This window comes from Ctenopharyngodon idella, chromosome 7 (assembly GCF_019924925.1).
Source record: "Ctenopharyngodon idella isolate HZGC_01 chromosome 7, HZGC01, whole genome shotgun sequence".
Taxonomy (NCBI): Eukaryota; Metazoa; Chordata; class Actinopteri; order Cypriniformes; family Xenocyprididae; genus Ctenopharyngodon; species Ctenopharyngodon idella.
Window position 1 is genome coordinate 50,735,019 of NC_067226.1, and position 11,789 is coordinate 50,746,807.

The 11,789-nt window shown below is 37.4% G+C and overlaps 1 pseudogene; it reads left to right on the forward strand.

Moving 5' to 3' along the window:
* Nucleotides 1–1,933: 1,933 nt before the first annotated feature.
* LOC127515674 (macrophage mannose receptor 1-like) lies at nucleotides 1,934–5,699 on the forward strand (annotated as a pseudogene).
* The last annotated feature ends 6,090 nt before the right edge of the window (nucleotides 5,700–11,789 follow it).

Below are 11,789 nucleotides of genomic sequence, written 5' to 3' on the forward strand. Positions count from 1 at the left end.
AAAGGTGGCGACCTTGTGAGTGGGAGTTAGGACCACCTTCTCATCAAGCAGACTGGATGCGCGAGCACGGAGATGGATGGATCTCCAAACTTGGGCTCACAGTGTCTCTTAAGTTTGAAAAACCAGAGCAGCACCATGTGAACTGTCGAGTATTTTTCTCCTTCCAGCTCGTTAATGGCTAATTTGAAGAGAGTGAGGAATTCAATCAAGTGCACGAGCTGGTCTTGATGATGCCCTCCATTCGATGCAGCTGGCCTTTGTCATCCAGGAGCTGTCTGATGTCACTGTACTGTTTCAGTACAGATTCCAGCATGTCGACTTCACTGTTCCATCGAGCTTCACATTCGTGAATCACAGTGTGCGCTAAACTTGCAACAGCTCCTGTTCTCTTCAGAAATGTCACCAGGCTTTTGCACTTATCTAACATTTCCACCACCTCTTTGTTCTGGTGCATTCCTCTCACTGAACGTGTGTCTCAACACCGTGTTCAGTATGTGTGCGGAGCACGGGACCCAGTGGTAGGTCCGAAGTGCAGCCTTTATGTTCTGGTCACTGACAAACATGATTTTGTCTGCTGATATTCCATAACTGGTTATTTGGTTATGGATATTTTAGATGACTGTCAAATTCCACTGTTGCCAGAATGCGACTCTCCAGACTCCACTTCTCGGTGATGTAGTGACATGTAAGGACTGTATGTGCCCTCTTGATAAATTCGTCTGTCCACATATCTGTGGTAACAGCAATCCCACTGTATTCCACAACTTTCTGGATGACCTCTGACAGTTTTTCTTTATCAGCGGCAGTCTGGTGCTTTGCCCTGTCACAAACAGTTTGGCGATGTGGTATGACAGCATCAGCATCAACTGCACCGTACTGGCTCCGATGTTTATTAGTGTTTGGGCCACTTGGAGGAATCCTTTGCCAGAGACAACATCGAAGGGGTGTAACCTAGATTTAACTTCTATTGGTAATTTTTTGCTGTCCCGACGGACGTAAGAACTTAAAGTGTTCATCTGACTCGACTGGTTTAACACACACATGATCTTAATGCAGCAGCAGTGGGCGTGAACAGCTGGTGATGTAAACAGGAAATCCTCTGTAGGTTATAGTGTCTCATTTAACAACACTCGCTTCGACCTTCATGGACTTTGAGGACGCAGCCTCTGAACTGAGACACAGTTATAGTGTAACTATCCTGTTGTTGCAATAAAACTAACAGATGAATAAGACTGGATGAATTATGAAATATGACTAGAACAAAAACACTCACTGTTTATCCTGTTTCACGTCAGAGATGTAAATATTGTCCAGACTGAACGTCTACATGTGATGTGAAGATAAGAAAATGAGTGATGAGGATGTGTTTATGTGCAAATGTGTTCAAAGAAACGGTAAACAGCAGGAGTCAGAAATGAAACAAAATAAGAATTTTCACAAAGAGACAAATTCTAAAAAATGTAACAGTTTTAATGTCTGTGTTCCAGCCAATCACAATCAAGTATTTAGAGGAAATAAGACTGAAACAGCAGCAGCAGAAGATGATGTTATTATTTCAGTGGGATAATGAGAGTCCAACAACCTTCCATCAACTGTCTAGCTACCCATATTCTTTAAAATATCTTCTTTCGTGTTCAACAGAAATAATACATTCATACAGATTTGGAAGCACTTGAGGGTGAGTAATTGATGACAATATTTTCATTTTTGGGTGAACAATCCCTTTAATGCAGACTGAGTCTTGATCTCATCTCTGTTGTGAATGTCTCCTCACCACCACTAGGGGTCTCTGCGCTCAGAAGAAATATGAGTGCAAAAAAAGTTTTTCTGCCTTTCTATATGCAAATAAAAGGAAAGAGTTGGACTAATACACAAATATAGAGGAAGTGAATATGAAATAGGGGTTTTCAGAGTAATAAACAAATGATGTGATGATGAATGAGGGATGAGAGCAGATATAATGATCACACTGTTTAAAGCTGCAGACAGAAACATCAGACTCAGGACAGAAACACACGACCTCTAAAGTAAGAACAACTCACATGTTCATTCTTCAAACACAACTAGACTTTGAGATGTTAATATTGTCTGAATGATTGTGAATTTTGTTGTTCTGCTATTTTTTTAATCACATGATCATGTTTTATTTCAAGATGAATATGGGATTATCTGAGTTTTTCAATGTGTTTCTTCCTCAGAAATGGAGAAAACTCTATATTTCATTCTTCTTCTCATTGGTGAGTGTGTTTGTTGTTTTATTTATGGTTTATAGTTTCATCAGGTTTGACTCTGTTATGAAAAGCATTAAATCAAACCCTCTCTTTCACAGCTCTCTGCTCCGTATCTGAATGTGTTCAGCGTCAGTATCACTTTATAAACGTGATGAAGACCTGGACTGAAGCTCAGAGATACTGCAGAGAGAATTACACAGATCTGGCCACCGTTGACAACATGAACGACATGATCGAGCTGAACAAGAGTGTGAATGATGGACATGTCTGGATTGGGCTGCAGAAGACGGGTGTTGATAAATGGCAGTGGTCTTCAGGTGATCCTGCGCTCTATCTGAACTGGGCTCCTGGACAACCTGATGGCAGAGATGAGTGTGTTATGATGAGAAATGGACAATGGCATGATGGGTCATGTAGTATCAGCCTGACTTTCATCTGCAGTTCATCTAACAACAGTAAGTTCAGTTTCCTACAATGACAACAAACATTATTTATAGAAAGATACACTGTATACTGTACAACATTTTAATGCAATATTAAATTCTGATACTTTTTAATCTGGTCATAAATATATATTTGTCCACTTTCAACTTCTGTGTAGAAAATAAACCGATATTGAACGAATGTTGATCTTTTGTTGTTGATAACTGTGGGAATCTGACATTAGAGAGTGTAGAGAATTATATTTTTCTGTAAAATTTATACTGTAAATGATAAATTCAAAAAATATCAAACCATTGTTTTGACCAACATAACTTATAATAAATTCTAATAAATTAATGAATGCATAAAAGTTTAAAATATAATAGACATAAAAGAACTTGCTCCATCTTGATATTTATGAACAAAATAGAATTATTGTGTTACTGTAAAAATTATGTGTGAGATCGACTTAAACAAAACATATGATAACAATATTACACATGATATTTGAGTAGTTTTTATAGCTTGATTTCTGTAATGGAATCTAGATGAATAAATCATGTAAAATCTCCTAAATTATTTAGTCTATGATACAATGATTATAATATTTTTAGTGCTTCTTTATTTTAATTTGACTCTCAGTTTTGATTTTGAGTGAATATAAACTATCTGTTTGTATTTGACTTTGAGTCGTGTTGTTCAATTAAAAGACTGTATTCTGCACAGAACAAGTAGAAACAAACTTGTTACTGTACTTACATTAGCAAAGATGATCATTGATCAAAACAACAAGCTTCATAGTATTAGTACATGCAGTTATTCACAACTGAACCATAATCTCTACTCTTCTGAACAATAATGATCAAAACTTCAATAACAGAAACTCTTTCAAACGTCAAACATAACTGAACATTAAACATTAACAGCACACACACACACACACACACACACACACACACACACACACGCACACACATTTAGAGACTAATTTAAATGTGTAATTTATTTGCATTAGCATATATTAATATAAACATTTATTTAAATATACAATATATTTTTTTATATTTAAAGTAATTTGCATTAGCATATTTAAAATGTATGATTTTACACATTTAAATATTCTAATGAAAAGGTATTTAAATGTAGTACTATTGCGCTTTAGCATATATTGATATAAAAAACTGAAATATATATTTTTAACACATTTAAATAAATTTTCATTAGCATATTTACATTTAAATATGTTAATGGGAGTGAATTTAAATGTATAATTATAAAAACTTTGAAGACAAACTTTAATTTGGCTTGAAAAAGCCTCGCTAGAAAGTTTGAAATAGTTTGAAAATCTTGACGTTTGAAGCTTTTCAGTTTGAAATAGTTTAAGTTTTAGTTTGAATGGATGAATCGATACAGACAGACAGACAGACAGGGTTAGGGTGCTCAGGGTGGTTGCTAGGGTGTTGTTATGTGGTTGCTAGGGTACTCTGAGTGGTTGTGAGGGTTTTGCTATGTGGTTGCTAAGGTACTTGGGGTGGTTGCTATGGTTTTTCCTATGTGGTTGCTAAGGTACTTGGGGTGGTTGCTATGGTTTTGCTATGTGGTTGCTAAGGTACTTGGGGTGGTTGCTATGGTTTTGCTATGTGGTTGCTAGGGTACTTGGGGTGGTTGCTATGGTTTTGCTATGTGGTTTGTAAGGTACTTGGGGTGCTTACTATGGTTTTTCTATGCGGTTGCTAAGGTATTTTGGGTGGTTGCTATGGTTTTGCTATACGGTTGCTAAGATACTTGGGGTGGTTGCTATGTGGTTGCTAGGGTAGTCTGGGTGATTGCTAGGGTGTTGCTATGCAGTTGCTAAGGTACACTGAGTGGTTACTAAGGTGTTGCTATGTGGTTGCTAAGGAATTCTGGGTGGTTGCTATGGTGTCACTATGCGGTTGCAAGGGTATTCTGGGTAGTTGCTAGGGTTGTTGGTAGGCTGTTGCTAGAGTACTCAGGGTGTACTCCTGAATATTTAATATATCATCAGCTGTAGAAACAGTCTTTGAATGACACGTGTTTCTGATGTTTCCACTGCTGCTCTTATTCACATCCAAACCATAAAGCAGCATAAGAATAATGAACAAACTGATTCATGAATCTGTTTCCATTTGTTTTTCTTAAAGTGAACACAGGACTCGTCTTTGTCAATCAGACGAAGAATTGGAGAGACGCTCAGAGTTACTGCAGACAGAATCACATTGATCTGGTCAGTGTGAGGAACCAGAATGAGAGTCAACAGCTTCAGAAGTTCATCAGTGATCGTCTCATATCTGGTGATGTCTGGATCGGTCTGTTCAGAGGACTCATGGCAGTGGTCAGATCAGAGTAACTCCTCATTCAGATACTGGAATACAGGTGAACCTAATAATGCTGGAGGAAATCAAATCTGTGTAGAGATTTATCCGAACGCTCAGGGACAATGGAATGGACATCTCTTGCAACAAACAATATCCTTTTGTGTGTCATGAAGGTGAGGCAGATCCTCACAAAACACACACAATCCATCCATCACCTCCAGATATCTTAAAGTTCACACTACATGTCTGACATGACAAATTCCTCCACAGTGTTTGTTCTGCATGTTGTTTTTGATCAGTCTCTCTCTAGTTTCTGCTTGTGGTTTGTTTTGTGTCCAGATAAACTGATTCTGATCAAAGAGAATCTGACGTGGCCTGAAGCTCTGAGATACTGCAGACAGAATCATACGGATCTGGTCTCGGTTCATTCAGAAGAGATTCAGCGTCGTGTGATGAATGTGGTTAAACAGGGCGTCTACTGAGTCGGTGTGGTTGGGTTTACACAACTACTGCAGCATGAACATGTGGCTCTGGTTGAGCGGAGAGATCGTGTGCTATCAGAACTGGGCTCCAGGGAACGGAACGGACACCGGAAGACTGCCGCCTCGAGAAGAGAAAAGGAGCAGTTCAGTCTGGAGGAGATCAGCGCTGGATCAGCCTTCCTGAAACTCGCAAACTCAACTTCATCTGCAGCAGATATGAAGAGTGAAAAGACACAGTGAATGTATGTGTGTTTACTTACATTCACTGTTTTTATTCTCCATTATTTTTCTTATTTACTTGTTTGATTTGTTCTTTAATAATTTCTGAGTGAATCTACTAATTGTGTTTTAAAAGTGTCTGTTTTATTTCTGTATGTTAATGATCATGACATAATGTGATCTTATCAAAGTTTTCTAACATTAATGTTTAATATTCTTTAGATGTCTAAAATAGTAACACAATATATGTCTGATTTAAGAATCTCTTTGTATATCTGGTGTGTTTTGTGTCTGTATGTTTTCACTAATATTATCTATATCAAATAAAACTTTGAGCAGCAGATGTTAAGAATAATATTATTTGTGTTCTCAGCAGAATGATAATCTGGTTATTTTTAGAAAGGCAGAAGTGAAGTGATGTCACAATGAACTGTCAATTAAATCTAAACAAATATGTAAAATTTATATTTGATTGTTGATGTGTTTGGATGATATTTAGGATATGTTGTCACTTACAAAAAATCAAAATTTCAGCTTCCTGGAATAATTAAATGTTGTGAATCTTTGGAAAGAAAGATTTGATTCATGATTCAAGAGCGATTTTTGCAAATTCAGAATGATTCGATTCAAGATGATTCACAATGAGATTCAATTAAATTTAAACACCTTTGATAATAAGACTCACACAAACTTCAAGAATCAACTTGTGAATCAACAATGATGACATTCTTCATGCCGCAATGCATTCTGGGAGCCATGGATGAGTTATGTAATGATGCACCCCAGAATGCATTGCGGCATGAAGCATGTCACTGTTATTGAGATTCATTCACTGATTCTTGATGTCTGTGTGTGTCTTAATGTCAAAGCAGCTTAAATTTTTAGTGCACAGTGTGTTTTTTTTGTTGTTGTTGTTGTTTTTGTTTGTTTTAATCTTTGATGTCTGATTAAAACACTGTTGGGTCTAATACTGTAGAATCATAGAGTTGCTATAAGAAATAATGTGAAATTAATACCATAGATTAGACTGGGAGAAATCAGACAATCAGACTCTACATGATGACAGTATCATTATCATCAACAAATAGCTAACATCATCTGATCACATTGTCTTTCGCTGTACTTGCAATAACAAACAGTTGCAGCAGCCAAGAGAAACTGTAATCTTTGTGCGTCGCTTATAATAAACAAATCCAACGTACATATCTGCACCGGGCACAGTTTTGACATGACAGCATACCCGGATAAAAAAAGTCACCGCTCGCTAGTACTAGTTGCTTTCAGTTAAAACAGTTCAAACATGCATTTTAGTCTAGGACTAGCTTAATCCTTGTCTGTGAAACCGGGGGTAAAAGTCACCATTACTGACTTAAAAGTTTAAATTATGTGCTAGATCGTAAAAAACCCCGGAGCCGTGTGGAGTGTGTTTATGATGGATGGATGTGGATGGAAGCACTTCTTCAGCTCATACTCATTGGTATCGTTCACTGCCATTATAAAGCTCGGATGCGTCAGGATATTTATTAATATTTCTCCGACTGTGTTCATCAGAAAGAAGAAGTCATATAGACTCTAGGATGGGCTTGAGAGTAAATCTTGAGCTAATTTTCATTTAAAAAGTGAACTAATCCTTTAAGTCTTATGCTGTGTTCACGCCATCCTCGTAATTACCCTTAGTCTCGAGAGGACAACACATGCCGTTTTACTCGGAGCTGTTCATGTCGTTGAACTGGGAATTTTGCCTTTCTGTGGCAACACTATCGAAGCCTAAATGAATCCGCAGCAGTCAGGAGGTACAGCAGGAGCTCTCCAAAAAATCACAGCTTACAAGTTGTAATTACAAGCTCTACGAGGACATGAACGCTTTTTACAAGTTGAAATCTCATAATTACGGTAATTACGACATTACGATTTAAGAGAAGATATTGTTAGAATAAAGTTGTTATTTTTGTTTTGTTTTTGGCGCACAAAAAGTATTCTCGTCTCTTCATAACATTAAGGTTGAACCACTGCAGTCACATGACTGTTTTAACGATGTCTTTAGGCACCTTTCTGGACCTTGAAAGTGGTAATTAAATTGCTGTTTATGAACGAGTCATATAAGTCTCGGATTCAATCAAAAATATCTTAATTTGTGTTCTGAAGATGAACGAAGGTCTTTCGGGTGTGGAACGACATGAGGGTGAGTAATTAATGACAGAAATTTCATTTCTGGGTGAACTAACCTCTTTAAAGCATTAGTATAATTTGCCCAATGGAGAGTCTTTCAGTGTTTATGAATGCATTTTAAAAGACTAAAATATCAGACATTACATACTAACATGAATGAGGATTATAAGTAATAAGGATGTTCAAAGAACCTTCTAAAAAATCTACTTTAAAACCCAATCACCCAAGTTTTTAGAAATGCAATATTTGCATTTATGTCATTGTTTTCAAAGGTTTTGATTCACACAATGACTCAGAACCACTAAATAAAAAGTAAATAGCGTATTGCATAGATCCAAACCTTTCATATGTTAATAAAAGAGTCTTATTTTGAAATTTCTTTTTTAAAGTCTCATGGTCACTGATGGTGTTTTTCCCCACGTTGCTTGTTAGTTTAGTTATGTCGTATAAATATCCTCCTGTGGACAGTTAATTTTTACGGGGCCAGGGCTGCAAAATTGCATATGGATTTGGAAAGCCAGACTATATATTAGCAATGGTTTCAAAATTGCCTACAGTCACATTATTTTCATGACCTTTATCAGCTTTATATTTAATGTTAAATATAAATCAATATTTTTTTTACATTTGCTTTTGAGTGTACAGTGAGGTAGAAATACTGGCACATCTCCTCTTCACAATACCCCATAGATTTTCTATGGGGTTAAGGTCAGGCGACTTTGCTGGCCAATTAAGAACAGGGATACCATGGTCCTTAAACCAGGTACTGGTAGCTTTGGCACTGTGTGCAGGTGCCAAGTCCTGTTGAAAAATGAAATCTGCATCTCCATAAAGTTGGTCAGCAGCAGGAAGCATGAAGTGCTCTAAAACTTCCTGGTATACGGCTGCATTGACCTTGGACCTCAGAAAACACAGTGGACCAACACCAGCAGATGACATGGCACCCCAAACCATCACTGACTGGAAACTTTACACTGGACCTCAAGCAACGTGGATTGTGTGCCTCTCCTCTCTTCCTCCAGACTCTGGGACCCTGATTTCCAAAGGAAATGCAAAATTTACTTTCATCAGAGAACATAACTTTGGACCACTCAGCAGCAGTCCAGTCCTTTTTGTCTTTAGCCCAGGCGAGACCCTTCTGACGCTGTCTGTTGTTCAAGAGTGGCTTGACACAAGAAATGCGACAGCTGAAACCCATGTCTTGCATGCGTCTGTGCGTAGTGGTTCTTGAAGCACTGACTCCAGCTGCAGTCCACTCTTTGTGAATCTCCCCCACATTTTTGAATGGGTTTTGTTTCACAATCCTCTCCAGGGTGCGGTTATTCCTATTGCTTGTACTCTTTTTTCTACCACATCTTTTCCTTCCCTTCACCTCTCTATTAATGTGCTTGGAGACAGAGCTCTGTGAACAGCCAGCCTCTTTTGCAATGACCTTTTGTGTCTTGCCCTCCTTGTGCAAGGTGTCAATGGTCGTCTTTTGGACAACTGTCAAGTCAGCAGTCTTCCCCATGATTGTGTAGCCTACAGAACTAGACTGAGAGACCATTTAAAGGCCTTTGCAGGTGTTTTGAGTTAATTAGCTGATTAGAGTGTGGCACCAGGTGTCTTCAATATTGAACCTTTTCACAATATTCTAATTTTCTGAGATACTGAATTTGGGATTTTCCTTAGTTGTCAGTTATAATCATCAAAATTAAAAGAAATAAACATTTGAAATATATCAGTCTGTGTGTAATGAATGAATATAATATTCAAGTTTCACTTTTTGAATGGAATTAGTGAAATAAATCAACTTTTTGATGATATTCTAATTATATGACCAGCACCTGTACAGTGAGGTAGAAATACTGGCACAGATTATCAGTGAATTTACCGTGTCCTTACCATCATAGCAAATTAACTGAAATATCCCAAAACTCCTGCCATCGTCCATGGTGCCACAGTTTTCAGTCTCTCTATAGTTGTCCAGCTGGTCATCTCTCCCCTGTAGAAAGTGCGGTCAGACAGAGACCAGTGCCAGTCTGGAGCGGCGTCTTTCTTCAGTCCTATCTAAGTGTTTGTTCCCACAATCCCGTTCACGACGGCTGAAGTCTGCCTCGTCTTCAACAGCAACAAAATGATAGTGGTGTTTTCTGCAGTAGCTTTGGGCTTCATATGTTTTAGCCTCATTAAGAAAGATGAATTGTATGGAGATCCCAGATGAGACACACACACCTGTGAAAGAGCAGGGTTGTCTTTCCAGTCTTTCCATGAGGAACGTTCCAACAAAAATATCTTCTAAGATTGTTTGGCTGTTGTTCCCAAAATGTTATTTCAGAATGTTCTCAGAATGCCCAAAACATCAAGGTTATTAAATGTATTAAAAACCTTTTTTCTTGGTTATAGAGTACCTCAGGGATGACATGTTTTTGTAGGCAAAACCTGGAAGCGAGTTAGCATTTCAGGACTTCTGGTTCCATCGCCTTAAAGTCTATGCGTTTTTTGAATGGGTTTTTGCTAAATCACCTGAAATAAGGTCTGTGGTTAACAAAGCCTCTAAATATTTTCACGTTTTGATCTATGACATAAAACACACCAGTTATAACCCGCTTGTGATTTTTTAAACCTTTATTGTGTCTTAAAGACGGCGGTTGCTAAAAAGGGACTACTTCCTTTGGCGGGGACTTTAGACGTCATCATGACAAACAGGACATTTGGACAGCATTTCTCATTAAAAAGTGGATAAGTATTCATACACAGCGCAGATCATAATCAGCGAGCATGTTTTTAAATAAAGTTGTTTTTTAATAAAGTTTGAGGAAGCTTGGTGGTGGTGACGTTGATCCGCGACCATGGTGTGCTGTAGTCCGTTTATAGCCTACTGTTAGCTTTTTATATCTGACCACTTTATTTAGGCTTCAAAATGTATAAATGTTGTGTTAACTTGTAAAGATTATCTTGATAGACAAAACATGTAAGTGTCATAACCCTTTGTTAAACACAGAGCTTATTTTTTGCGATTTTCCAAAAGTCTATGGGAAAAATGCATAGGCTTTCGATCGAGGGAACCCGTGCGCCGCTAACTTCCGGGTTCGCCTACAAAAACACGTCATCCCTGAGGTACTCTATTCGAACCAGATAACTTTGAGCGAACGTTCTATTAACGTTATTGGAAGAACATTTGTTCATAACTTTGGGAGAACCTTGCCTGAACGTTCTGAGAACATTCCCTCCCATTACTCAGTAATACTGAAAAGTACAGAATTTTTCCTCAATGAATAAGCATTACAATGCAATTTTCTGAAAAAAGGTCACTGAAAAACAAAGTGCAGAAGTGAATAGTGCAATAGTGCATGCAAATGCCTGAACCAAACAAGAAAACAGTTGAGTTTAAATGTCACATCTTCATCTTCAAGTGGAGGGTCACTTCTTTGAGCACGACTTGCATTTTCTGCAACTGAGGGCTTGCAATTCAGACACTAGTATTTTAAGGCTGCTTTATCACAGGATCTGTGAAAAGGAAAACAGAATTTATATAAAATTAACCAATGAATGACAGTTTTGCATCCATGATTGAATATACATTATGTATTATAATTTGCATTGATATTCATTAGAATTTTGTTGACTTCTCATTTTACCTTTTGACTATATCCTGATCAAGCTTGACATACGAGTGTCCATTTTTATCCTCTTCACAGCCTCAGCAGTTTCATTAAGCATCCCTCTTTACAATTTAATCTTAGGAACTTATCTGTAATTAGAAATGTATATTAGAAAATAAACAGAAAGACAAAATTGTCAAGCTTGAACAAAGTAATTGTATGTTCATAACATGTTTTATCAAAGTTCATTTACCTCATTATGAAGCCAAATTGTTCAGGAAATCAGAAATAAATACACAACTTAAATTTGCAAATAAAAAGAAAGTTAAATGTAATGTTGTATCT